The sequence below is a fragment of the Mauremys mutica genome, chromosome 2 (assembly GCF_020497125.1).
Source record: "Mauremys mutica isolate MM-2020 ecotype Southern chromosome 2, ASM2049712v1, whole genome shotgun sequence".
NCBI classification, from domain to species: Eukaryota; Metazoa; Chordata; order Testudines; family Geoemydidae; genus Mauremys; species Mauremys mutica.
The window spans coordinates 103,266,715-103,291,138 of NC_059073.1; the positions used below are offsets into that span (position 1 = coordinate 103,266,715).

General features: G+C 40.5%; 1 long non-coding RNA gene across 1 annotated transcript in view; it reads left to right on the forward strand.

Moving 5' to 3' along the window:
• Positions 1-24,424, forward strand: part of LOC123364757 — a 160,572-nt gene that overhangs the window by 84,174 nt on the left and 51,974 nt on the right. The window contains exon 3 of the long non-coding RNA XR_006577261.1: positions 7,226-7,305. This is a non-coding gene — a long non-coding RNA (uncharacterized LOC123364757). The remainder of the gene's footprint in view (positions 1-7,225; positions 7,306-24,424) is intronic.

A 24,424-nucleotide genomic window follows, 5' to 3' on the forward strand; every position in this document is an offset into this window, starting at 1 on the left:
TTGTGGTAGGTTTCACAGTGTGTGATACATTAAAAAATTAAACTGGGCCCCTAGTAATATCTTTTAGTTCCATGCTATTAATGGAGTACCACGTACAGCTCACTCCTTCAGTCCTTACTTTGGTTAAACTCCTTGAGTCCAATGCAAGTTTCACCATAGTTTCCATAGGAAGTGGTGAGCAATTATGAGATCTGGGGTTCATTTCTGATAAATTCTCCAAATTTCAGATACTTATTGAAATTGTTAAGAATTTTGGGGTTAAGAATTTTGCGGAAACGGGATTTAAAAATGGAATCCTAGCACCATTTGTTTTCATCATTCTGGAAATATTGTGAGATCACTAGAAAAGAATAAGATAGAGGAGGGCATATACAATTGAAAATATACAGAATTGATTTGGTTCAGGTACCTGGTACCTAGAAAACATAAAGTGATGGGCAGATTTTAAAAACTGGCTGATAAACTGGCCCTCATAATTATGAACTCACAATCATTTGTGCCCAGAAAAACTAAAATTTGTCTATGTGCATTGTGATAAACTCAGGACAGACAGCTGGAAGGGAGGGGTAGGAATCAGTCCCAGAGGGTTAAAAGGCCCTCCTCCTTATCAACTGGGAGGCAACTACAGGTCAATCAAGTTCAGCTGAGAAAGGGTTACCAAGGTAGCAATTAGAATCAGCTGAGGGGGAGCTACCTGAGGTTAATTAGGATCAGCTGATTCCAACTTAGGGCTGCCTGAGACCTTTTTAAACCCTTCCCTGGGAGGAAGGAGGGGGCAGAGCAGAGAGAGAAGGAGCCCTGCTGCCAGGAGTGTTGGAGCAGCAAGACAGCGAGCTTCACCAGGAGGAGAGGCAGTACTCTCTCCCACAAGGGAGTAAAAATACTCTAAACAGGACTGGTGGAGATACAGGTAGCAGACTTCCCCTGTGTCCCGAGGGGGACCGCATTACCCAAGCCTGTGTCACCAGGGCTAAAAGCAGCAGAGGCTGGGGAGACTGAGAAGGTGCCTTGCCACAGCATCAAATTCTGGATTTTTAGAAACACTTAAAGAGCTATGCATACAAACACATTTACAGGCCAAGTTGAGGTCCTTTAGATAAAGAGCACTACTGTGTTTAAGGGGACAGTGCAGTAGTGGATTGTCCAAGTGAAAACCCGTGGCAGGATGGTAATATCTGAAACAGGTGTTCTGTTTCCTGAAGTTCTGTGGTACACAGGAGGAGAGTGACCAATGGGCCATCCTTGGGGAGAGCACAGTATCTGGTCCCTTCTGCATTTTGTCATCTTTGCTGACTGGGCAAGAAAGGGGACTGTGGCAGGGACAGATGTAGCATCTCAATTCAGTGGGTGCCCTTCAGTAGACTTGTCTTGGACATAACTTTTAATTGTAAAGAGGGGCATCGACCACCCGCAGCAGCACTCTACCCCAGCATTGCAATCCTAGTCCTGGCCCAGTGTGGAGGGGAGGCTGGGGTGGGGGAAGACGGCTGTTAGAGGGTGATTCTGGCCCCACACTCACCCTGAAGTGGTGACTCCTGTCCCATGGAGCAGGACCTGACTCCATACTCTGGACATTGTGATTTGCCACAAGGGGTTGCAGTGTCACTTGGGTTTGGACTGGCATCCTTTCTGTCATGAGGTTTGATACCTTTGGTTTCATTATTTCTGTGGGTGTAACCCATGAACCCACACGAAAGCCAGCCTAGACTGGGGACATCACTTTGCCTCTTCTGACCAACTCAGAAAAGGCTGGAGCCAAAACAGCAGTAGCTCTTGTAGGTCTTGCACTTAGGAGAGTACAAAGATGGCTGCTGTGCCCAGCCACTGCATGGAGCAAAGGTGGAAAAGGCTTCTCATGTCCACACCCTACATTTGCAGTTTGCACACCCTTCGAGAGGAAGGCACAATCTTGCCCTGTGTTTTTATGTTCCACTATTTTTAATCCAAACAGACTTGTATTGGAAAGTGGTATCTTGCATGCAGAATTTGGAAGAGCACTGGATCAGAACAGGTTCTTTTGTTTTATTCTCCTTTGCATAAGCACAAGACATGTAGTAAATCCAAATGCTTCAAAATGCCACAAACAAATGATTTGTAACCCAGTCAAATTATGGAGAGTTTGAGAAGAGATACTGGTTTTGAAAAGCTAAGAATCCAGAATGTGTGTATGGAGAACTGGAGAGAAGGATGGAGAAGGAGAATGAGGAGGGAGGGAAAGAGTGTTTAGTGTTGTCAGAAAGCTACAAGACTTTTTTGAATTATTACACTGAAAACTGAAACTGCTCTATCAAAATTGATGGAAGTGCCATGTATGGTTGTTCTCCCCTCTACCTTATATCTAAAGTTTGCACTCTGAAATGTATTTATCTGTAATTCAAACCTAGGGGTCTGACTCTGAATGACCTTGAGTTATTTTTAAGCCATCTCTATTTGTGTGACTCCATGCATGATGACCCCTTGGGCACTGGGAGACTTGTTGATGTGCTTTGAAATCAAAATGAACACCACTAATGCCTGGATGGTAGCTCTTGTAAAGTTGTTTTTTAATCCAATAAAAGATCACAGAAAAATTCATGTGCCGTTATTATGGAAGTGTATAACAGAGACTGTGTAGCTAAGGCAGCATGCACATGTGCTTAACATTATTAAAGCATGCATGTGTGTGCGTGTGTGTTTTACACACACACACACACCCCTGGAAACATTCCAGCAAATTCATCACAATTCATCATATATTATCTTTTTCCCCCTACGATTTCAAGATGAAAGTTTTCAATACTAATGCTGCAAAGTGGGTATTATGTTGATTTATGCTAATCGGTTCCATAGATGCTGTCATATTATATTGTTAAGTGATGACATTGGTGAAATAGTGCTGCTTCTAATGTGAACAGCCCACTAGTGCCAGAGTGAAAACAATAGGGGATCCACCCATCTTCCTGGGTGCTTGATCATTTCTTTCAGAGTGAGTTCTGAATTTGGCGCCTTATCCATCATTCCTTCAATTCAGTAATTCTTTATTGGCATAACAAGCTATACAAGGGGTGCTGAAATGTAAAAAGGGACAGCTCTTGCATGTCTTTCAGAAGCAAGGACAATGTGTCCATGGTGGGATTAATTGCTTTGGATTATGTGCCCATGTAACGACGTAAAAGAGCATAAGAAATCCTGTTATGCTCCTATGTGGGCTAGCTAGCCCTTGAGTCCTTTCACACAGGAGTAAGGGAAAATACTTCCCCGCTGTCTGTCTCCCAGTAAAAGGTGGATGGATAATGGGCAGAGAAGGCCAGGTATGGATTGGGTATTGGCTCTACTCACAAGCCACAGTGGTTGGGCTAGTGTAGGAGCATGAAGGACAGGGACAGAATTCAGTAAATTACTACTCCTCTGTAGCAAAGGTTACCAGAGGAGGCAATGTGACTCTTGGTGTCTCTCTGAGCGTATGTCTACACTGCAATAAAAGACCCATGGCAAGGCTGCAGATCAGCTGATTCTGGCTCATGGGGCTATAAAATTGCAATGTAGATGCTCAGTCTGGAGTCCAGGCTCTTAGATCGCACGATGGGGGAGGGTCTCAGAGTCCAGGCTCCAGTCTGCATACAAACGTCTATACTGTTATTTTTGTGCCCTGCAGCCTGAGCCCTAGAGCCCGAATCAGCTGACCCAGGCTCTGAGACTTGGTGCCATGGGTTTTTTAGTGTAGTGTAGCCATACTCTAATTTACAGTGTCTCATGTTTACACTATGAGCTAGGGATGTGATTCTCCTGCTCGTGTAAATGCACTTGTGTTAGCTCTCACCGAGCTAGTACAAGTATAAATAGCACTGTTACCACAGTAGCACTGGCAGCCACAGCAGAGACATGACTGAGCTGGGCCAACCACAAGCTCTTCTGAAACTCATAGGTATGTACTTGGCACGGCTCAGTTATGCCTCCACTGACACCACTCATGCTACCATGGCTACACTGCCAAATACACTCATGCTAGAACGAGTCTGTGTACCCGAGCAGGGGAATCACACCTCTAGCTCATAGTGTAGATGAAACATCACCTTAGAGGTACTCTAGGAGTGGGGCAGTTTATGTACTATCTCTTGCTCAGGGCAGTGTCTAAAGTCACAGTTTATCCCTGTGTGGTTGGGGTTTCAGAGCCTGTGTCCTAATTCATGTCAAATGAGAATTTCAGGGCCTAAAGTGAACAAAACATAGTTAAAAATAACAACAACAAATATCCAAGGATACTGCAAAATTTGCTCTGTTCATTCATTTTGTCCATAGTTTTAATTATCAGTAGTACTTCACAGTAAACTGTACTAGTAAATGAAATGTAGTGGATGTATAAATAATGGAAATGTAGTAATATGAGACTTCGGTTACTACATCTCAGCTACATCTCAAGGGAGTAACGAAAGACTACTAATTTTTTATGCAGATTATAAAGTATGTGGGGTGGTGAAATGTAAATTAGTGAAGTTATGCGGTATTTATTTTGTGAATGCCATTTCCTATGTTGGGGTACAGCCTTATGGGGTAAATGCAGCCCTAGGATTTATGCAGCTGACTTCCATTGACTTCTGTGGGAGTGCTGTGTATGCCTTTAATGTTTCATGAACTATTACTGGGATAGGGAGTTTACATTTACCCTTAGGGAATAAATGATAATTCCAACTGATGTTCAACATCAGAGTAATAAAACATTGTACTGTTTTAAAAATGATCAGGAAGGTCATGGTAAATTCTGGCTAAAATAACATGACCTTCGCCTATCTACCTGTTGTGAAATTTCACCTCAAAGGCTGGACTCTAGCTGTGTCGTTTCTCATTTCAGTCTAGATTTATTGTCTAAACCCAGCCTGAACTCAGTTCTCTGCTGTTGATCACTATATTAATTTAACTGAAGAGCTTCTAAAACAAAAGGAACGTTGATAGAATGGAAGCAGAGGATATAGAGAACACAGTGATACAAGCCCTTCTTGGAGAGGAAAGTTGCCCTGAAGAAGTAGTAATAGATCAAACACTCTTCATCTCCAGGCATGTCTGTGGTAACAGAAGTTAGCATTAGTCCATTCCTCTTATTGACATAGCGTTTGTTTTAAAAGTAAATGCTCTTTGACTCATAGACTGTAATGATGATTTTGTAACATATGGTGGAAACAAAATTAAAGGCAGGGTGATATTTTAAGCAATAGATGTGTGTGTGTGTGTGTGTGTGTGTGTGTGTGTGAGCCACACCGCTCTAGGATCAGGAGACTTAGAGAGATTGTGCCTCATTTGCAGAGCACAGGGAGTGCTATTGTGCACAGTCCTTGAGCAGTGATGTGGGGGGAATGCTTCTTGTTTATACCTCCGCAGTCATGCAAGGGCTGCACACAGTCTAGTCCTAAACTGGGAGCTATTACAAGGCTCAGATAAATATCAAGGAGCATCAAATACTCCTCATATAGTAGGCAAGATTTGTGCATTGTACAGGGCCAGGCACAAACAACATGGGGGAAGAGTGCACTAGGAATCTGCCCCCCCCCCGCCATTGCACAGCCATGCAGGGGAAGGATACAGAATTTTATGCTCTCCTGAATGTAAAACACTCAACTCGCTGTGGACAGAATGAGGGTGGGGCCTTGACCCTCTCACACCATTCAACAGAGGTGGCCATTCCTGCTCCTGTCCACAAGGCTTTCTACCTATCACTGAACACTTGTTCATTTCTCTGCCCTGGCTGGTCCTGAGTTGCCTTTACAAAAATTCCTTGATAGCTAGGTGGCACCCTGTTGTTTTCATGAGCTGCTGAATTTCACCATCAAAAGTGTAGGTGTTGCAGTGGGGATGCATAATAAATAGGGCTCTGACTTTATTCAGCTACAGTGCTCAGCGATTGTCTTGTTAGCACAGGGCATTTTTGATATGCCTATTTGGGTGCATGTTTGGATATAGATCTTTGCCCTGCACATTTTCTTGCACAAAAGGAGGATAATTCGTATCATTGTCACTAAAACTAGCAACTTTGACATTCAGGTAAAAAAAAAATATCCCAGCTGAAATAGCATGGTTGTGCTCAGTCTTGTCACCACAGCAGTTTATTAAATAAATACATTTTTTAAAAGTCCAGCTAAAAAAAAGAATTTCAGGTGTTTTTTAAACAAAGGAAAGAAAAAGCTGTGAAAGTTAGGAGACTAGTTCTTCTATGTGACTGCTGAGTGACAATGTTTGTTATGGAGTCACTAGGGCTAGCCAGAGCATTTAAATGAAAATGATATTTTTATATAGAAATGGAAAGCTAAAAAAAATGTTGTGTTATTTTCCTTCCTTCAATTTTCTGATATTCTTTGATATTCACTGACTAAAAAGGTGACTGCTGATTGTTTTGATGATAAATTGCCTGCAATGCATGTGGGACTAATTATGAGATGGCACACTTCATTCTGCCACCTGTATAAACTAGATTTTAGACAGGCACAATAAGGGAAGTATTCACAACAACACAGTATTTGTGAAGGCTGCAGATTCACCTAGTTCTCGCTAATGGGAGCTTTGGTAATGAGAGTGGGGTCTTGAGTAGATAATGGGAAAACCTGAGGGAGTGGGAGGACGAGAACAAGGGGGAAATCAATCTGGAGGTTCCACAAGAGAGAGGCAAAATGGGGTTGTGAGCTAGGAGAAAAGAATCAGAGAGGGCGATTTGCCCATGGAGGGGAGAGATCAACGTTTGTGTGTGTGTGAGAGAGAGAGAGAGACCTGAAAGCAGTAAGATAGTTTTGGAGCATAAGAGAGAGATGATGGGGCAGACAAAGCTATGGCCTAGGGAGTAAAAAATTGATGAGGCTAAGAGGAAAGGGAGAATATCTGGGGCCAGATCCTTGTTTGTGACTGAGGAATGCTTGGTACGGCTGAGGATGGTGACGTGTAGAACACAAGGTGACTTTTTTGTTCCCCCAGGACTAACCTAGCTGCCTGCAGCATCCAACTCCCTACCACCTCCCCTCCTATAGCCACAATGGCCCTGTCAGTACTTCCCTCACAGCCCTCAATAATGGGATGTGTGGCAGGATAGGGTGGCTGGAAACACAAAGAATTTTCCCTCTGTAGTTCTACACTCTTTGCACCGTATGCCTAGACACATGCACACACAAAGACTCTCTTATGTTTGGCTGGTTATGGTCTTGCTTGCAGTCATAGACTGTTTTCAGATGCATTCATTTCCTTATTCTCATTTTATTCCCTGTGCCAGGTCCCATTTCACAAAATGATGCAATATCATATCATCATATGACTTCAACACCCAGGATGACACACCAACCATGGGATCTGGTGAGCTTCACCCTCCTGTTATGATAAACTTTCCCAAGTGCTCTTCTTTATTCCTGCCCCAAATTGCAGCAGTGCAGCAGGAACTTGCAAACATCTGCTACAGAGTGTAATACTTGTGGGCATCTTTTAAATAAGTCTAATACCTGCGTACTTTCAAATGTTGGCATTTGCATTGCTGCAATTGCTAGCTGCTGCTGCTTCTTTTTTTGCCATTCACCCTTAGAACTGTATGGTTATCCAACATAAAATTATATCCACTTTGCATTTTTTACTATAATAAATCCACCAGTTATTTTTATTTTCATTCCATTAGTTCAGATACTACATTTTTCAGTTTAATTGTTATCAGTATCAAACCAAAGATAGAGCCAGCAGGTCAATAGATAGATATCAGTACAGAATATTGAACATGAATAATTTTATAAAGTGACAAACATTGGAGAGGGTTCGAAGAAGAGATACGGGAATGATTAAAAGATTAGCAAGCCTGCCTTACAGTGGTAGACTCAAGGAGATCAAAGTATTGAGGTTAACAAAAAGAAAGTTAAAGGGTGACTTGATTACAGTCTGTAAATATCTACACGAGGACCACATTTTAAAGTGGGTTCTTCAGTCTAGCAGAGAATGGCATAACACAATCCAATGACTGGAAGTTGAAGTTAGACAAATTAAGAGTGGAAATAAGGCACTTTTAAAAAAAATTATTTTGGGAGGTTTTATGGCCTGTATTATACAGGAGGTCAGACTGGATGATCACAATGGTCCCTTCTGGGCCTTGGAATCTATGAAAATTGCACTTAGGGATCCACTGCTGTGAGATCTTACCACCCAGTGAAGCTTATTAATTTATTGTAAATGTGTAAGGCCATTTTAGTTCTGAAAAGCATGTTTTACTGGCATCTGAGTAATTTCTCCATGAAAAGAGAAATGTTAGGGTTTTTTTTTTAATTCATAGAACCTTATTACTTTTTGAAATGTTCTTGAGTACTTCAGACTTGGAACCTTTCTGATCCCTGAATCAAACCTGTCCAGTGTCTGTCTTAATGGTCGATCTCTATATCAAATAAAAACAGAAAAATGTGATAGCACTGAAGTTAAATAACACACTTTTTTACAGCTAGCACCAATAAATCTGTTTAAAGATGCATTACTACTTTTCTTGAGGGATAATTTAGACTATGTATCAAAAGAAAAATCAATAGTTTTTTTCTATTACAAATAATTGCCTGCTTGACTCCTTTCTACTTTTTCTTTTTTATTTATTTTGACTTCACAATATTTCTTCTGAGGGGGTCTTGTGTTTCAGGTCTAAATTAGTAATAGTTTCTGTGTGGAGCGGGGGAAAGGATCCCTGGTTAGGACTGTTAACAACTTTGGTTTCATAAAATGCTTATAATCTGAAGCAAAAGGTTGGTGACGGGGTGGATACAGCCCCTGTTTATTGTATATAGTATACCGATGATTAAATCCCTGTTCCATGAAACTGGATACAAATGGTCTCAGGACTTCAGGGAGATGCAGCCAGCTACCCAACCCCATGGCTACACACTAGCTAGAAGCAAATTGTATTTTTGTTTAACAGAAATCTGTGGGGACATGTTGGTGGGCCTAACTGGCAGAAAGTACCAGGGCATCTGGGACAGTGTAAAGAGCAGTAGAGCTGATCAAAAAATAAAAGAGGTTTTTCATTAACAATTTTGAAAATGTTGAAGTCATTTCCATTTGGCAGGTTTCAAAATGAAAACGATTTTGTTATTACTAGTTTTTCACTTGCTCTGTTTTTGGTTTCTTTCTCCTCTTTGCACTCTTTCCCCACCTTTATCCTTATTTCTCTTTCCCGTTTTGTTACTGAAAAAGGGGGAGACAGGAAGGGCAGGAAGGAGGAGGGTGAAGGAAGAACAATACCCCAAAGAAGCAAAAATGGAAAAACAGCAAAATTGTTTTGTTTTCTGATTTTTTTTGGTGGGGGAGAGAATGAAATTTTTCACAAAAAAATAAAAATATAAATTATATTTAATTTGAAAATATTCAGCCAGCTCTAGTAAAGGACGGGCTCACGGAGTTTGAAAGCTTGAGGAGAACTGGTGGGTGTTCTCCTTATTCCAATCCCACTTTGAATTTTAGTTGTTACTAGCCATAACTTTTTATATTTGGCTTTTGGGCTTTAGGCAGCCACATCTTAGGCCTGGTCTACATACAAAGTTGCACTGATATATCTAAAGGTGTGATTTTAGGCTGAAGGAGTTAAACCAGTCCACATGCATGCTTCAATTGGATTAAATCAGTGTTATATTAATTGCACCACAGGTTCAAGATAAACTGATATATGGCAGATTTAAGCTGATAAATGAGTGTCCAAACACAGTGTTGCACCAATTTAAGTTATATCAACACAACCTCTTTGTATAGACGAGCCCTTAGATAAAGCCCTCAACTCTACTCTTCTTGAACAAAATGGGAGGTCTTCCAAAGAATTCAATGAGTGCAGGATTGGGCCCATTTTGTGAAGGAAGCCTTTCTCCTGTTATGTTAGCTTACTGAATAAACATGAATTACTTGGCTCCTGAACTAACCGTTACTTGTGTTGGTTATTTCTGCCACGAGCTTATAACGGGGCTCTTCTTGCTGTGGCAAATGCTCAGTTCTCTGAGGATAAAAGCAAATGTAAGCCTTATTGTGACCCTAAGAATCCCTCAGTGCCAACTGGCACAGGGTCCACAGTTCTGTAACAGTAACTCCTTACAGGCTTGACAAACTCATCATACTCAACACATGGCTTTCATAGCATTTATCCAAAGAGGGTCAGGTGAGGTTCTAATAAAATCTTATGTCCAACTGATCTTAATAATTGTTGCGAGATGTATATCTGGGTGATGTTTAAAGAGTTATGTGTATACACTGGAAAATAGGTGTTAAAGTCTAAATCAAAGCAGGTTTCACAAGCAGGTTTTTTACCAGTCAAAGGATGTATGTTCACCTGTCTGCCTTGATTCACATGTAAAATAAGCATTGGAAGCCAACACAATGGAAGCTTGTTTGCATATGATGTCAACCTGAGGATGTGAAAGACATATGGACCCAGCATGGCCAGAATAAACTACAAGGGTCATCCTGGCTCTGGGGATAAAACAATTAATGTTGGGGATATAAGAAGAAGGCAAAATCTGTGTATCCTTTTATCCTTCATTGAGGACACCGTATTTTGCATTCATAAAAGGGACATTCCAGACATGCTGGTTGGAGAACCTGGGAGATTACTTTAGGCAAGGGTTTTAACCTGTTAACGTTGAGTTCAGACTGTAGGAAGTGTTATACTTTTTGTTTTATATGTAACCATTTATGTTTCCATTGTTGCCCCTACTTACTGTCTTTAGGTCTTAGCCTTTGATTATAAACTGATGATTGTTTTCGCTATAAATATATCTCAGTGCTGTGATGTTATATGGGAGCTGATCCTCAGTTGAACAGAACAACGTGGTGGCTGCACTGTTCCCCTGGGGACAGCTTACCGGCTAATTTCTGTGAGCATCCAGTGGTTAAGAGCTGGATACTGCAGAGGAATGCTTCAAGAGGGCTTGGGGTGCAGGTGTGGTTAATCTGCAAGGCAAAGTAAGGGCTGGAAGAGCCTGGAGGAGATTGTGGGGGTATGTGACAGACAAGTGGTGTCAGGGATCTGACACCCAGTTACGCCCAAGCAAATCTTCCTCTCACTGGAGGCAGGGGGGTGACTCAGAGTCCTGGGCACTCCAAGAAAGCATCACATTTACCATCCTGTATTTAGTTCTGATGAAGGATAAATAGTTTGTGTGGTGCTTATTTTTCCATCTTTTTTCTAATTTTTTTTTAACTGAAAGCAGTTTTAGAAATGAGAAAAAATAGTATCGTTTGCTCAGTTGGGAGTTTTGTCTGTCTCTTTGAAATGATAAAGCCAAGCCATCAAAGGCAACAGACCAATTAAGTGTACCCAACCATTGTTCTGGATGGCAGCAAATGCAGTGTGGAATGGAAATCAGATTGAAACAAATTTTACAAATTGGATGAAACCAAAGCACAAGGTTTGCAGATTTGATACAAACTTCTCAAGCACAATATGTTTTTATTACAATATAAAAAGTACTAATATGGCAGAAAATTTGTATCTTTGTGTTATAGTAATGCCTTTCTTGTCAGATTACTTAACATCTATATCACATTAGAAACCTACCCAGTGCCTTTATAAAATAAATTGACACGTTACATTAGCTTTCAATATGACAATTTTACATTCCTGAAAGAGAAGGCATGACAACAGCCCACTTAACTACTGTAAGGATGAAACAATGTGTCATAGTGATGTCTGTGCAGTCAGGATTTAGTTCTCAGTATCCTAGTGCCACTGGTGTCCTGTTTCTCCTCAGGCAGTTGGTGAACCTGGTACTGCTGTTCTCACTCAGGCTAAATTCCCATGAAAGAGAATGGGTAAAAGTTTCAAAAGGCCCAAAGTGACTTAGGAGCCTAATGCCATTGTGGAAAGTGCCTAATTTACTTGGGCATTGCCCAAACTAGGAAAAATAATTATTTTTCGCAGGTGATAGCTAGTATGTGCTAACTAATATGTATTAAAATCCGAGTGCAGATAAGACTGTTGTGGTTTCATCTTGAGACCTGGTCATGTTAACAAATACGATTGTAAATGCTAATGTGGCCACTTCATAATGGCCCCCCCCAGCATTTACCTCGACCAGCTAATGTGTTAAAACTACCACTGTTTTGTCTACACTAGGATTTTATCATGTGTTAGCTAACACATGTTAAATACACTTTTTTTTCTAGTGTAGACATGGTTTTAGAAGCCTAATGTGCCAAGGCACCTAATCAATTTAGGTGTATTGTGAATCCCACTGGGCACCTAGCTATGTCTTTAGGGACCTAAGTAAGTTTGTACATCTGGCCCTCAGTGACTTAGGCACTTTTGAAAACAGGACTTGGACTCCTAAATCACCTAGGCATTTTTGAAGCTATCTCATGGGATCATTTAATGCTGCTGCTTCTACATTCAGCGCTTAATTTGTAATGAAAGAGATCCCAGGGCTCAAGCAATTAGGTGTTGGGGTTCAACCAATTTTTTTACATTCATAATTGATGTGGCAAGCACAGAGGTGCTGGGACTACAAACTGCCAAGCCTAGAGATGCTGGGGCTCAGCCCTGGTATAAATTAAGCACCGGCCACATTGTTGCAGATTAAATTCTTTTCTAGACTAGATTTTTCAGTTGTGTCAAGTATAGCTTGACAATTTAACTGTTTCTTAACCCTTGTTAACTAATACAATTGTAAATGCTAATGTGGCCACTTCATAAACCTTTCTTCCACCACATACACATTTGTTCATGGAACAATTTTTTGTAGTGTCTACATCATGTTCATTAAGCATGTTAATTGGATAACAGTCAACAGGTGTCAGACTTCAAATTTTCAGTTGTAGCCTAGTTCAGGCCACTGGGAGATTTCCCTGAGTGAGGATAGAAGGAACGAGCCCATTGTTCATGGTAATCTCTTTGGCAGCTAGAGTGTAGGACCTTATAAAGCACACTGTGCTACATGTTCAAAAATGTACATTTGAATTGTACTCCTAAACTGTTAATAGCACATCTACCTGAGAATATAATTGCATTTGCACATGTATTAGCATTTTCAGCAAATGGTTCATAAGTGCATAAAAGCTATTGCATGCAGCAGGGCCACAAGGTACAGCTACACTTTGAGCTGGAGGTGTAATTTTTAGCCCAGGTAGAAGTGCTAGTTTTGATCAAACTAGTGAGCTAAAAGCAGAAGTGTAGCTGTGGTGGCATGGATGTACTTATTTGGATGGCTAGCCTGTCTCACCACTTTTACTGTGGTGGCTAGACTTGTATTTTTTAGTGTACTAGCTTGAACAAAGCTAGAGCATGTACGTCTACCTGAGCTGAAAATTATGCCTCCAGCTCGAAGTATAGATGTACCCTATGTGTGAGGAGGTCTGGGTTCTATTCTGTCTTCTGCCACAGACTTTATGTGTATCCTGGATAAGTTCCCCAAGCTTTCTGTGCCTTAATTTCCCCATCTGCACAATAGGAACGATGATACCCAGCTTTGTAAGGCTCTTTGAACTATTCAAATGAAAAGCTCCATCTGAATACTAGGTATTAAGGGCTCTGTCACAAGCCCTGAATAAGAGGTAGTGTGTAGTTGTGCTACTCCGGGAACAAACCAGGAATGCAGATTGTGACTCACATAGTAATACTGTTATTTATTACACGAGTCAGTGCATTTGAGAAAGAGGGGCTCTCCCTGGCCACTCCACATCCACATGTGTGAAAAGAGATGATGAAATTCCATGAAGGCTGCTCTCTTCCATAGTACTACCTGCAATATGGATAACCTGTGCAGGGAAGTAAGGCGCCTCTTTATGCCCCCTTACTGCCTCCCAAATCTGTCCCTAAATAATAAAGAATGTAACAAGTATTAAACACGCAAACCAGAACCTGGAAATAAGTGGTTTGACCCTGGATAACCCATGCAGGCAGTAAGGGCCAAATTCTGATCCTTGTTATACCGATATAAATCCAGAAGAACTTTATTGGTCAATTAACTACTTTTTTTAGTAGTTAGAAGAGATATTTATATGTAACTAATTATGATTTCTATACACTTTATAAACAAATTATAATTAAAATCTTTAGGGAATTAAATGAAACTTAGCACATCAGTAGCACTATTTCTCTTCTACGCACATTTCAAAGTTAGAGTTATTAATTCTGAGAACACTCCTGTAATATATCCAGAACTGGGCTCAAAATGCTTTGTATTGACTAGGATTGTCTCAGATGTCTATCTGAGTATTTATCAAACACCAGGCAACTGGAAAAGGGAACCGGATTTCACCGGTGGACAAAGCATTAGACTGGGAGTTAGGAAATCTAATTCATATTTCCAGCTGTTCCTTTGGCTCACTGTCTGATGTTGGCCAAGCCACTTCAATTCTCTGTGCTTCAGTTTAGCTAGCTGTCAATTGGGAATACTGGTACAAAACCTACCTTTTGAAAACTGCATTGAGACCTTCAAATGCAAAACACTACATCAGTGCAAAGGGTTATGAAAATGACCAAAAATCAAATTAGATGCTGAATGGCAGAGCACTGAATGATACATCCACATGTATTATATCTGCCTCATTGTTAGGGCAAGAAGTTAGTAATAAGAACCAATCACAGAACAGAACATATTGGATAGATACTGTTTTTCCTATTATATTTTGTTAGTAACTTGCTATTGTCATAACAACAGATTATGAATAAAACTGCACCACAGATAGAACATCTGCTTTGATTAAACAGGTGTATGGGAATTTCAATACAAAACCCCTAATCATAATTAAAGGTTGTTATTCACATTTAACAAAGAATTGTTACTGGGAGAAATATAACCACAGCGTAAAAGTAGCATATGGTTACACCTACCTCTGATTATCAGGAGCTACCTAATAAACAAGCATATCCACAGTTTGTCCATTACTTTTACCTTACCCTTCCCCCCCCCCACCAACAGGACTTAACCTGGTAATTAACATCACGTTTTAAACAATTCTGAAGAAGATGGTGGACATCCCATGTATCTGGATATTTGTGATCTATCAAGGCCATTTTACTGTGTGGTTAGTTTTACCCCTACTTGGATTCATGCATCTTTCAGTCTATCCAGGTATTTAACAGCTGGACTAAGATGAGAGGAGATCACTGTTGATCCTAAATAGCATTTTGCTTGCCTTATCTAACTTAACAGATGGGAGAGAGTATTCTCATTTTTATAAGGACTTTTCAGCAATTAAATCTATTTGAAAAAGAATCACTTGCAGTTCTATAGAAGTGAATAATATTATTGTTTTGTTTATAAAAAACAGAGAACTAAAGCACTCCAGAAAAGTTAAAGACTTTCCTCTGAATCTCTTTTGATCTAGAAGGTTAAGACGTTAAAGGACATCTACCTAAAGACCATAGGTCCCTAACTGGCTGTCTTTCAAGGTTCTTGAATGGGAGAGAGGGCAGGAAAAGAGTGGCCATGAAATGATCTTCCCTCAACTGGCTATAAAGCCTCTGGAAGTATTAAATTCATTGCAGATTTCATGAGGGTCTGGTTGGTGGTGGTGGTGGGGGATTGTGAACCCCCTACTTCCCAGCTGTCCTATCAGTACTAAGGATGCGTGATCTTGCTCATAAATATATTTAAACAGCTTCTGATAAATGTAATTTGGCTTCCATAATCTTCAGACTCCTGCATCTAGTTTCTTTGGGTCAAATTCAGCTCTCCATGAACAGAAGAATGTAGGTGTTACAGTTTCAGGGTGGTCCACTCTAGGAATACCCAATCACATCTCAGGTCTCCAGCCTTCACCTGTCTCTGGGCAGGACTTGTCCCACTCCCTTTTGACCAGGGGTTCGACGGCTGCACAGCTCCCTGCCTCACACTGTGATATTCCCAGCAAGCCAGTCTGCCTAAAGGCCTGTGCCTGTCCTTTGCTTTCTCTCCAAGGACTGCACCCTAGTAGGCCAAAGTCTTTCCAACTCTCCCATGAATGTTATAGTTCGCCCCTCTCCCCCATACCAAAAACCTTTGGTGCATCAGAAAGAAGTCCCTGAGTTAGTTTAAACTCAGACTTCTTTTTTAAATCAAAAGCCTTTTCTTTGTCTATTGGTTACAGGGAAGCCCAGTATATGCAAGCCCTCACCAGGGGTGGCACCTCTCAGGTGGTATTGTCACAACTGGGACATGAGTGATCAGAGCAGGAATTGGAGCCAGGCTGGATCAGATACCAGAAGATCAGAGTCCAAGACAGGCCAGAAGACAAAATGAGAGTCAAGTGGCAGGAAGGGTCAGGCTACCAAGGGTCAGACAGTAGGAGCAATTAGCACAAGGGAAGCAGTTCTAAGCAGAGGAAACCCAGCTGCATGGACAACTTTCTGTTCCTGTGTTTGGTTTGAATAGAAGTGGGGAACCAATCAGGACCCCCAAAGTTCTGTCAATCAGACCAGAGGCCTGGATTCCTTTGCCGGAGTTGAGCTTCTAGTTCTAGCAACTGTTGGCAGGTCAGAACTTACTAGCTCCTAAAAGCCCTGTACACTGTGGTTTGAGACCTGTAGTCCCTGACTGGTGTTCACAACCTAAGTGATTCGCCTTTCTCACTCCCCCACTATTTGGTTCCTGGAGAAGCATACAATCCTTGGTCCGCAGTGATAAATAAACGTAATGCAATGTGATTCCCAAAGATATTGCAATATATGTCACATAAAGCTGTACATCAGGTCTGACAGAGAACATATATTGTGTCCCATAACTTTAAAAACCCCTGTAACCATTTCATTATCATTGTTTGCACTCTTGTTGTAACCATGTTGGTTCCATGATAAAAGGGAGACAGGTGGGTGAGGTAACATTCTTTATTGGACCAACTTCTGTTATGGAAAGAGACAAGTGTTCGAGCAACACAGAGCTCTTCGAAGAAAAAGGAAAACTTGTCTCTCTCATCAACAGAAGTTGGACCAATAAAAGATATTCCCTCACCCACCTTGTCTCTCCATTATTATTATTATTTATGATTTGTATTGCAGTAGCACTTAGAAGTCACTATCATGGACCAGGTCTCTATTGTGTTAGGCGCTGTACAAACTCAGAGCAAAGACGACAGCTCTGTCTCAAAGATCTCTGCCTCCAATAACCCCAGAATTATTCTTTTAAAAATTCAGCTATTTCTTTGCATGAATGAACTAAAAGCAGATATTAAAATTATTGGGCACTATTGTTGGAAATGGCAAGACTGACGGAATAAGCAAAAAGGGTAAATGTTTCTGTTAACTGCTTTCCTGTGTGCAAGAGAACAAAATAGAATGGAAATTACTTATCCAAAATATGACAGGGTGATCTAGATTTTAAGTCAGGGGAGATGGTTCATCGTTATTACAATGATATTCTCCTTTTTTGCTTTGCAGATAGTGATCTGCCTGGATTCAGAAAAATATATTTCAAAATTGAAAACGCAAAATTGCAGTATTGGCAACTCCAAATGTTAAAAAATGATGAGTCGTGTCCCAAAAAATCATGAGATTACAAAAAAAAAAGTCGGTCCTTTTTATCTGCTGTCTGGTATTTGAACTTTTAGGATGCACTCAGGTCACATTCTCAAGCTTTTCTCTGAAACCATGAGGGCTAGAAACTTACTCTTTTTGTTTTGTTTTTAGATGAAAACTGAGACGCTGTTGTCCCCTGGAGCTGGGGCTTTAAGTAAATCACCTTACATTGTGAGAGTTGGCAATACTGGGAGCCAGTAACTTCGGAATTCCATCTCTGAAAGTGACTTTGCTGTGTGTTATTGATCCAGCTGGTTAGAGGGAAATTTTCAGCCAGGATAGAGCCCATTCTCATTTTTGTATGTGTAATTTGCATCCACAAAGTAAATTGCAGGCACATATCCAAGTGTAGGCACCTCTAAAGGCCTGATCTATGCTCATAATCAGATCATTTGGAGGTGACAGTTTGGATCCACAGTTCAGCTGTTCTTTCACTTGTAGGAGCCATGAAAACCCCTTTGAAAATTTACCTCTTAACCTGTCAGTATTTCATTTTCTAAATCTGTAAAATGGGAATAATAATGCAACATATATATCAGGGATGTTGAAATGATGAATTAGCTAATATCTGTGCAATATTTTAAAGATATAAAACAAAACATATGTACAGATTTTATACATTCTTAAACCCACTTGACTGCTGTGAATGTAAAAGTTTTATTCAACTTGAATGCCAGTGCTCATCATGTTCTAGTTAGGGGAAACTATAAAAAGGGAATGTGGAGGAGGGACAGAGATGAAATCTAACAATAACATTAATATGGTGGACCAGATTCTGAGTTACTCTGGATTTAGACCAGGGTAAATATGATCAGAATCTGGCCCAGTATACATGCACCATGTACAGGACATTAAGTGATGCCAGCTTAGATAGGTGTCTTTATCCTTCATACATTGCACAGGCCTCACAAGTAGCTGAAAAACATTTTTTTTAATTGAACCTCCTCTGGGGGGGGGGAAATTCCGAAGAAGAAGGACATTTTTTCCTAGTTTTGCAAACTTTTTCTAGTCCTGTGATCCCTGTCGACCTCAAAACTTGTTGGAGGGGTTTGCCAATTCATGAACTCTGAGATTTATCCATTCATTTTTAATACATATAGGGAGAAATACATAGGTCAACTCAACTGCTGTCAGCCATTGAATGGAAAAGAGCGACGTTTTGTTAGGGTGAATTTCTGGCATTCTGGATTTTTTTCCTACAACGCTCTATCTTTCTGCCATAATGTAATGCTGCAAAAACCCTGCTATATTGAAGACTACTATTGTTATAATACACACCAACAGTATGGGTTATTTTAATGGACATATTGCTTTAAACTGAGTTTTCACCATCTGTTCTGTCCCTAATTTTGAATGCAAAAAGAACATATTTCACAATTACATCTGTAAGTAATGATATAAGTAATTTAAATGCATGTATATGTTTGCACAATGCAGCAGACATCTGGATTTTTTCCCACTCATACATTTCAGGCACAAATCAAAGGAAAAATCCATTTACTCCTCATATAGCAAATTTCCCTCCATTTGGTGAAGTTGTTTCACAACAAAGACGGTCTTTCCTATAAGATGATTTCCCTGTGCCTAGGAGTTCAAGGCTAGCTCAGTACACTAAATCTCAAAAGTCATTTTTACAATGCTTTCCTTGTCTTCATCCAAATCCCCTCTGGCTTGACTGACAGTTTGGCAGATGCAAGGCATTAGATCAATCAGTTTCAATTGATGTTCAGTAGGAGACAGGTCAGATTATGTGGGCCAGTCAGTATGTGTTTCCAACACTTATTTCACTCCTTCCTATTTAGGCAGGCCTCTGTAAAGTCTGTAACAGTACCTTGTTTCAGAATGTATCCTGGACCACTTAGCAGAAAAAGTAGGTGTAAGAACACGAGAGGTTACTGGGGCAGAATGTTAGCACAAACCTCTGCACCCAAAATAGCTGAAACATTTTGCAAATTACCAACTCTTCTGCTACAAGTCAACACAGAGGGGTATCATTTTGGCTTATAATGAGAGGGAAGCTGGGGAGACTGTAAATGTTCACCTCAGAGGGATCTTTAGCTGTGGTGTCATTCACTTTCAGATGTTCGTAGCGTCATTGTCATGTTATGAATTAATCAGTCTAATTACCGTGTGTTCAACATGATTAGTGCTCACATGACCCAGTGTTGCTCTACAAAAAGATTTATAGGATGAGAGTTCTGGATATAAAAAAACCCTTTTCGAAATCAGTTTTCAGGGAAGATCTGATTTCAGATTATTTTAAAGGTGCCACAAAACCAACATATATTTAATGGCACCAGAATTCTTTATATGTATTATCCAGTTTATATTATGTGCCTATCGTATGTCCCTAGGAACACTCGGGATATACATACCAACTCCACTAATAAAATGCCAGTGATAATAAAAGAACTCTTCACAATCAAAGAAGAAAAAGAAGAAGAAAACATTGTGAATTCTTAAAGAGAATTGCTAACAGGGAGTTTAGACCCCTCACCTAGTCCAAATTGCTAATAAGGACCTGAGTAACTTGTAATTTCTGTAATGTGAAATCATTTCTATTTTATACTGATATATATTATGGCTCGGTTTTTGTTGTCTATGACGGAAATGGATTTGCATAGGACTTCTACTGTGGTTTGATAGTGTAATTTTGCTGTTTGGACCATATTGTGGTTCTTACTTTTTCTAAAGAGGAGTTAGCCAGAAACAATGAAAAGCTGGTATATAATAACTGTTGCTAAAAGTTTCCAGAGTTGAGGTTGACATGGGTACATTATCAATTAATATTTAGGGAATGAGATTAGAGAAATGTTTTAAGAAAATTTGAACCTCTTAGGGTTCAGATCTTCCTGCACAAACATCTTTTGAAATTCCACTTCTATTTAGCAATTGGTTCCATTCACAGCACACTTTTTAATGGATTCATAGATCCGAAGCTCAGAAGGAACCATTATGATCATCTAGTCTGACCCCCTGTATTACACAGGCCATAGAACACCCCTCAAATAATTCCTAAAGCAGATCTTTTAGGAAAACATTCAATCTTGATTTAAAAGGTGCTAGTGATAGAGAATCCACAACTCTTGGTAAATTGTTCCAATGGTTAATTTCCCTCATTATTAAAAATTTATGCCTTATTTCCAGTTTGAATATGTCTAGCTTCAACTTCCAGCCATTGGATCATGTTATACCCTTCTCTGCTAGATTGAAGAGCCTATTATTAAATATTTATTTCCTGTGTAGATACTTATAGACTGTAATCAAGTCACCCCTTACCCCTCATTGTCAGACTCAAGGAGCTCAATCTATTTAGTTTATCATTAGAAGATACATTTTCTAATATTTTAATCATTCTTGTGGCTCTTCTTTGAACTCGCTCCAGTTCATCAACATCCTTCTTGAATTGTGGGCACCAGAACCGGACACTATTTCAGCAGCAGTCACACCAGTGTCAAATACAGAGGTAAAATAACTTCTCTATTCCTACTTGAGATTCCCTCATTTATGCATCCCAGGATAGCATTAGCTCTTTTGGCCACAGCACCACATTGGGAGCTCATGTTCAGTTTATTATCCACCATGACCTCCAAATCTTTTTCAGAATCACAGCTTTCCAGGTTATAGTCCCACATCCCATAAGAATGGCCTATATTCTTCGTTCCTAGATGTATGCATTTTCATTTAGCCATATTAAAACATGTATTGTTTGCTTGCATGCAGTTTACCAAGCGATTCAGATTGCTCAGAATCAATTTTATGTCCTCTCCATTGTTTATCACTCTCTAATTTTTGTGTAAACTGCAAACTTGACAAGTGATGGTTTTATGTTTGTTTCCAGGCCATTGGTAAAAATGCTAAATAGTGTAGGGCCAAGAAGAAACGATCCCTATGGGACCCCACTAGAGACATACCCACTCAATGACGATGATTTTGGGAGACAGCAGAGTATGCAACCACATGCAGTAGGGAATCAGATTGTAACTGATTGGTTAGGTTATGCCAGGGGAGGAAGTAGCTAAGAGCAGTAGTGGAACTGGTCTGTTGCTAAGTATTGTGTTTGATTAATATAAGGTATCACTGTCAAGCCAGTAAAAAAGGTCATTCAAACTCATGCTGTATTGTCAGCCTTCTGTTAACATGACAGCATTGAACTATGACTTTAGTATGATAGTCAGCTGTGGGTTTGGGAAGCTTATTAAATATACCATATCTACCTCCACCAACAGCACTATGTCATCCATCACTAAAAGAAAGAAAACAGCATCTGAAGAGAAACAAGGGCCATAGACTGATATGGGAAGTGTATATAACATTTACTTACTTAGGTGACCCCTGCAAGCACCTTACAGGAAAGAAAGAAAAAAAAGGATCTAAACCCTTCTATTTCTGTAAAACCAATATCATATTTATAAGCCAAATTGGACATGCATATTTTCTGATACCACCCCATTTAAAACTTGGGATTTTTTGCCCATTGGTCACATCCTTTGCAAAACTATAATAATTATCCAATTCTCTGAAACCGCTCTTACCAAAAACTCTAAGAACCTCATATGGAGAAATTCATTGTCTGTCCACCAGCCTCATCCTCCTTGATCTCACAGCTGTTTTGGAAGCCATTACTATCACCTTCCGCCTCCCTGAAATCCCATCCTCCTGACTGTGCTTCTACCTCTTTGGTCATTCCTACAGTATCTCTTTTGGTGGGACTTCATCTTCCTGTCTCCCAGATTACTAAAGTGTCCACAGAGCTTTGGAGTTTTGTCCTTGGATAACTCCTCTCTCTCTAGGTGATCTCTGGGCTTCAACTGCCACCTTTATGTTGATGATTCTAAAATCTTCCTCTCTGCTCCTGAACTGTCACTGTCCAACCAATTCCACATCTCAACTTGGTTCTCTGGCATCTCACTGCCATTTTAAACTTAACACGGACAAAATTGAATTTCTTGTCTTCTCTCCCAAACCTTTCCCACCTTTCCCTTCTCTATCATCACCAAACACATCACTATCCTTTCTGTCACTCACAACCTTAACCAGTGTGGCATCTTGGACTCTGCCATTTCTCTAGCCCTGCTCATCAAAGCAATATCCAAATTCTGCCACTTCTTCCTCTACAATATTTTAAGATCCACGTTGCTAAAACTCTCATCCAGGCCCTCATTGTCTCTCTTCTTGACTCCTTCTTCCCCCTTCTCTTTGGACTTCTTGGGACCCCTTCCATCCTGATCAGGTTTATTCAGAACACTGGTGCTAAGATCATCTTCCTTTTGTCATTCTTTGCTTCCTTGCTTGTCATTCTGACCATATTGCACTGTGCACTGAATCACTGCACTGGGCCTTTCTTCTCCCACAGCATTGTATGAAAGTTTCTTGCCTCTACCTTTAACATCCTTCACACTTTAGTTCTTCCCTGCTTGTCTATTTTTGCATCTTCTTGTGTGATGGCCTACTGCATGGGTCTGTATAAGGCCTCACAGTTGTCATATCAGGTGGCAGCAAGGGCATGGCCCTTGAGTCCTTGCACAGCATGAATCCACAAGTCAACAACCCAAGCCAAAGGAACAGCTCATGCCACTATAATCCTATACCCCGCAGTAGTGGCAGCAACCTAACTTCACCAACTCCTTGACCACATGTAGACGCGGAGGACTCTGTCCACAGGCCCTGTGATGTTTGAGTGCATTTCCCTTGGCCCATAGCTTGTTTATTCAGGTACTGCTATCTTCTGCAAGATCTCACCTTTTATTAGGAAATGTTTTCACTTATCATGTGTTCTAAAGGTCACATGGAGGTAAAAGCAGTGTTTGTTCCTTATTGTGAGGTTTAACTGCCTTTCAAGGTTTTGGAAAAGACTACATAGTTTCTCTTGGATCAATGGTTCCATGTCTAGTTTGCAGCCGGTATCAAGTGGAGTGCCCCAAGGGTCGGTGCCGGGGCCGGTTTTATTCAATATCTTCATTAACGATCTGGAGGATGGTGTGGACTGCACCCTTACGAGGAAAGGCTGAGGGAACTGAGATTGTTTAGCCTGCAGAAGAGAAGAATGAGGGGGGATTTGATAGCTGCTTTCAACTACCTGAAAGGGGGTTCCAAAGAGGATGGATCTAGACTGTTCTCAGTGGTAGAAGATGACAGAACAAGGAGTAATGGTCTCAAGTTGCAGAGGGGGAGGTTTAGGTTGGACATTAGGAAAAACTTTTTCACTAGTAGAGTGGTGAAGCACTGGAATTGGTTACCTAGGGAGGTGGTGGAATCTCCTTCCTTAGAGGTTTTTAAGGTCAGGCTTGACAAAGCCCTGGCTGGGATGATTTAGTTGGGTTTGATCCTGCTTTGAGCAGGGGGTTGGACTAGATGACCTCCTGAGGTCCCTTCCAACCCTGAGATTCTATGATTCTATGATCTATGATTCTTCATCTTTACCTTTGTAAGAGCTTTCTTTTAATGAAGTATGTTTTGTGTATTTAGTTCAGTTATGCATGTGATGTGGTCCTCTCTTGCCCTGAACAGGAAGCACTTGCCAAAGCAAGTGGCTGTATACCACTCTGGGGCCATTTGCTGTGCAAAGACGTTTTTTGTAATCCAGAATTTAGAGTGGGTATACAGATGCAATTTTAAGATGCCGGAATCACTGACGCACACAAAGTCATTAAATCTGCAAAACAAAACCTAACAGAAAGGATATAAGGTCTAAGTGGCCTGCCGCTACTCATAACAGTACATGGTGCTTCTGTGCAGAATATCCATGCTCACCTACAAGTTCTATAGCTCTCAGTCTGTAAGCCAATGAAGACAGAGTGTTTCAAGGAGATGATAAATTAGTCTTTGGGGAGAGGACAGCAGCTGTACTCCTCACTGAACACCCTGCTGGCGTATTTCCTGTACTTATTTAAAAGGATGTATCTGAGCTGGCTTTAAAAGAGACTTTTCAAAGGAGGAAGGTGGTAAAATAATCGCATCAATGACAACATAGGGAAGAAG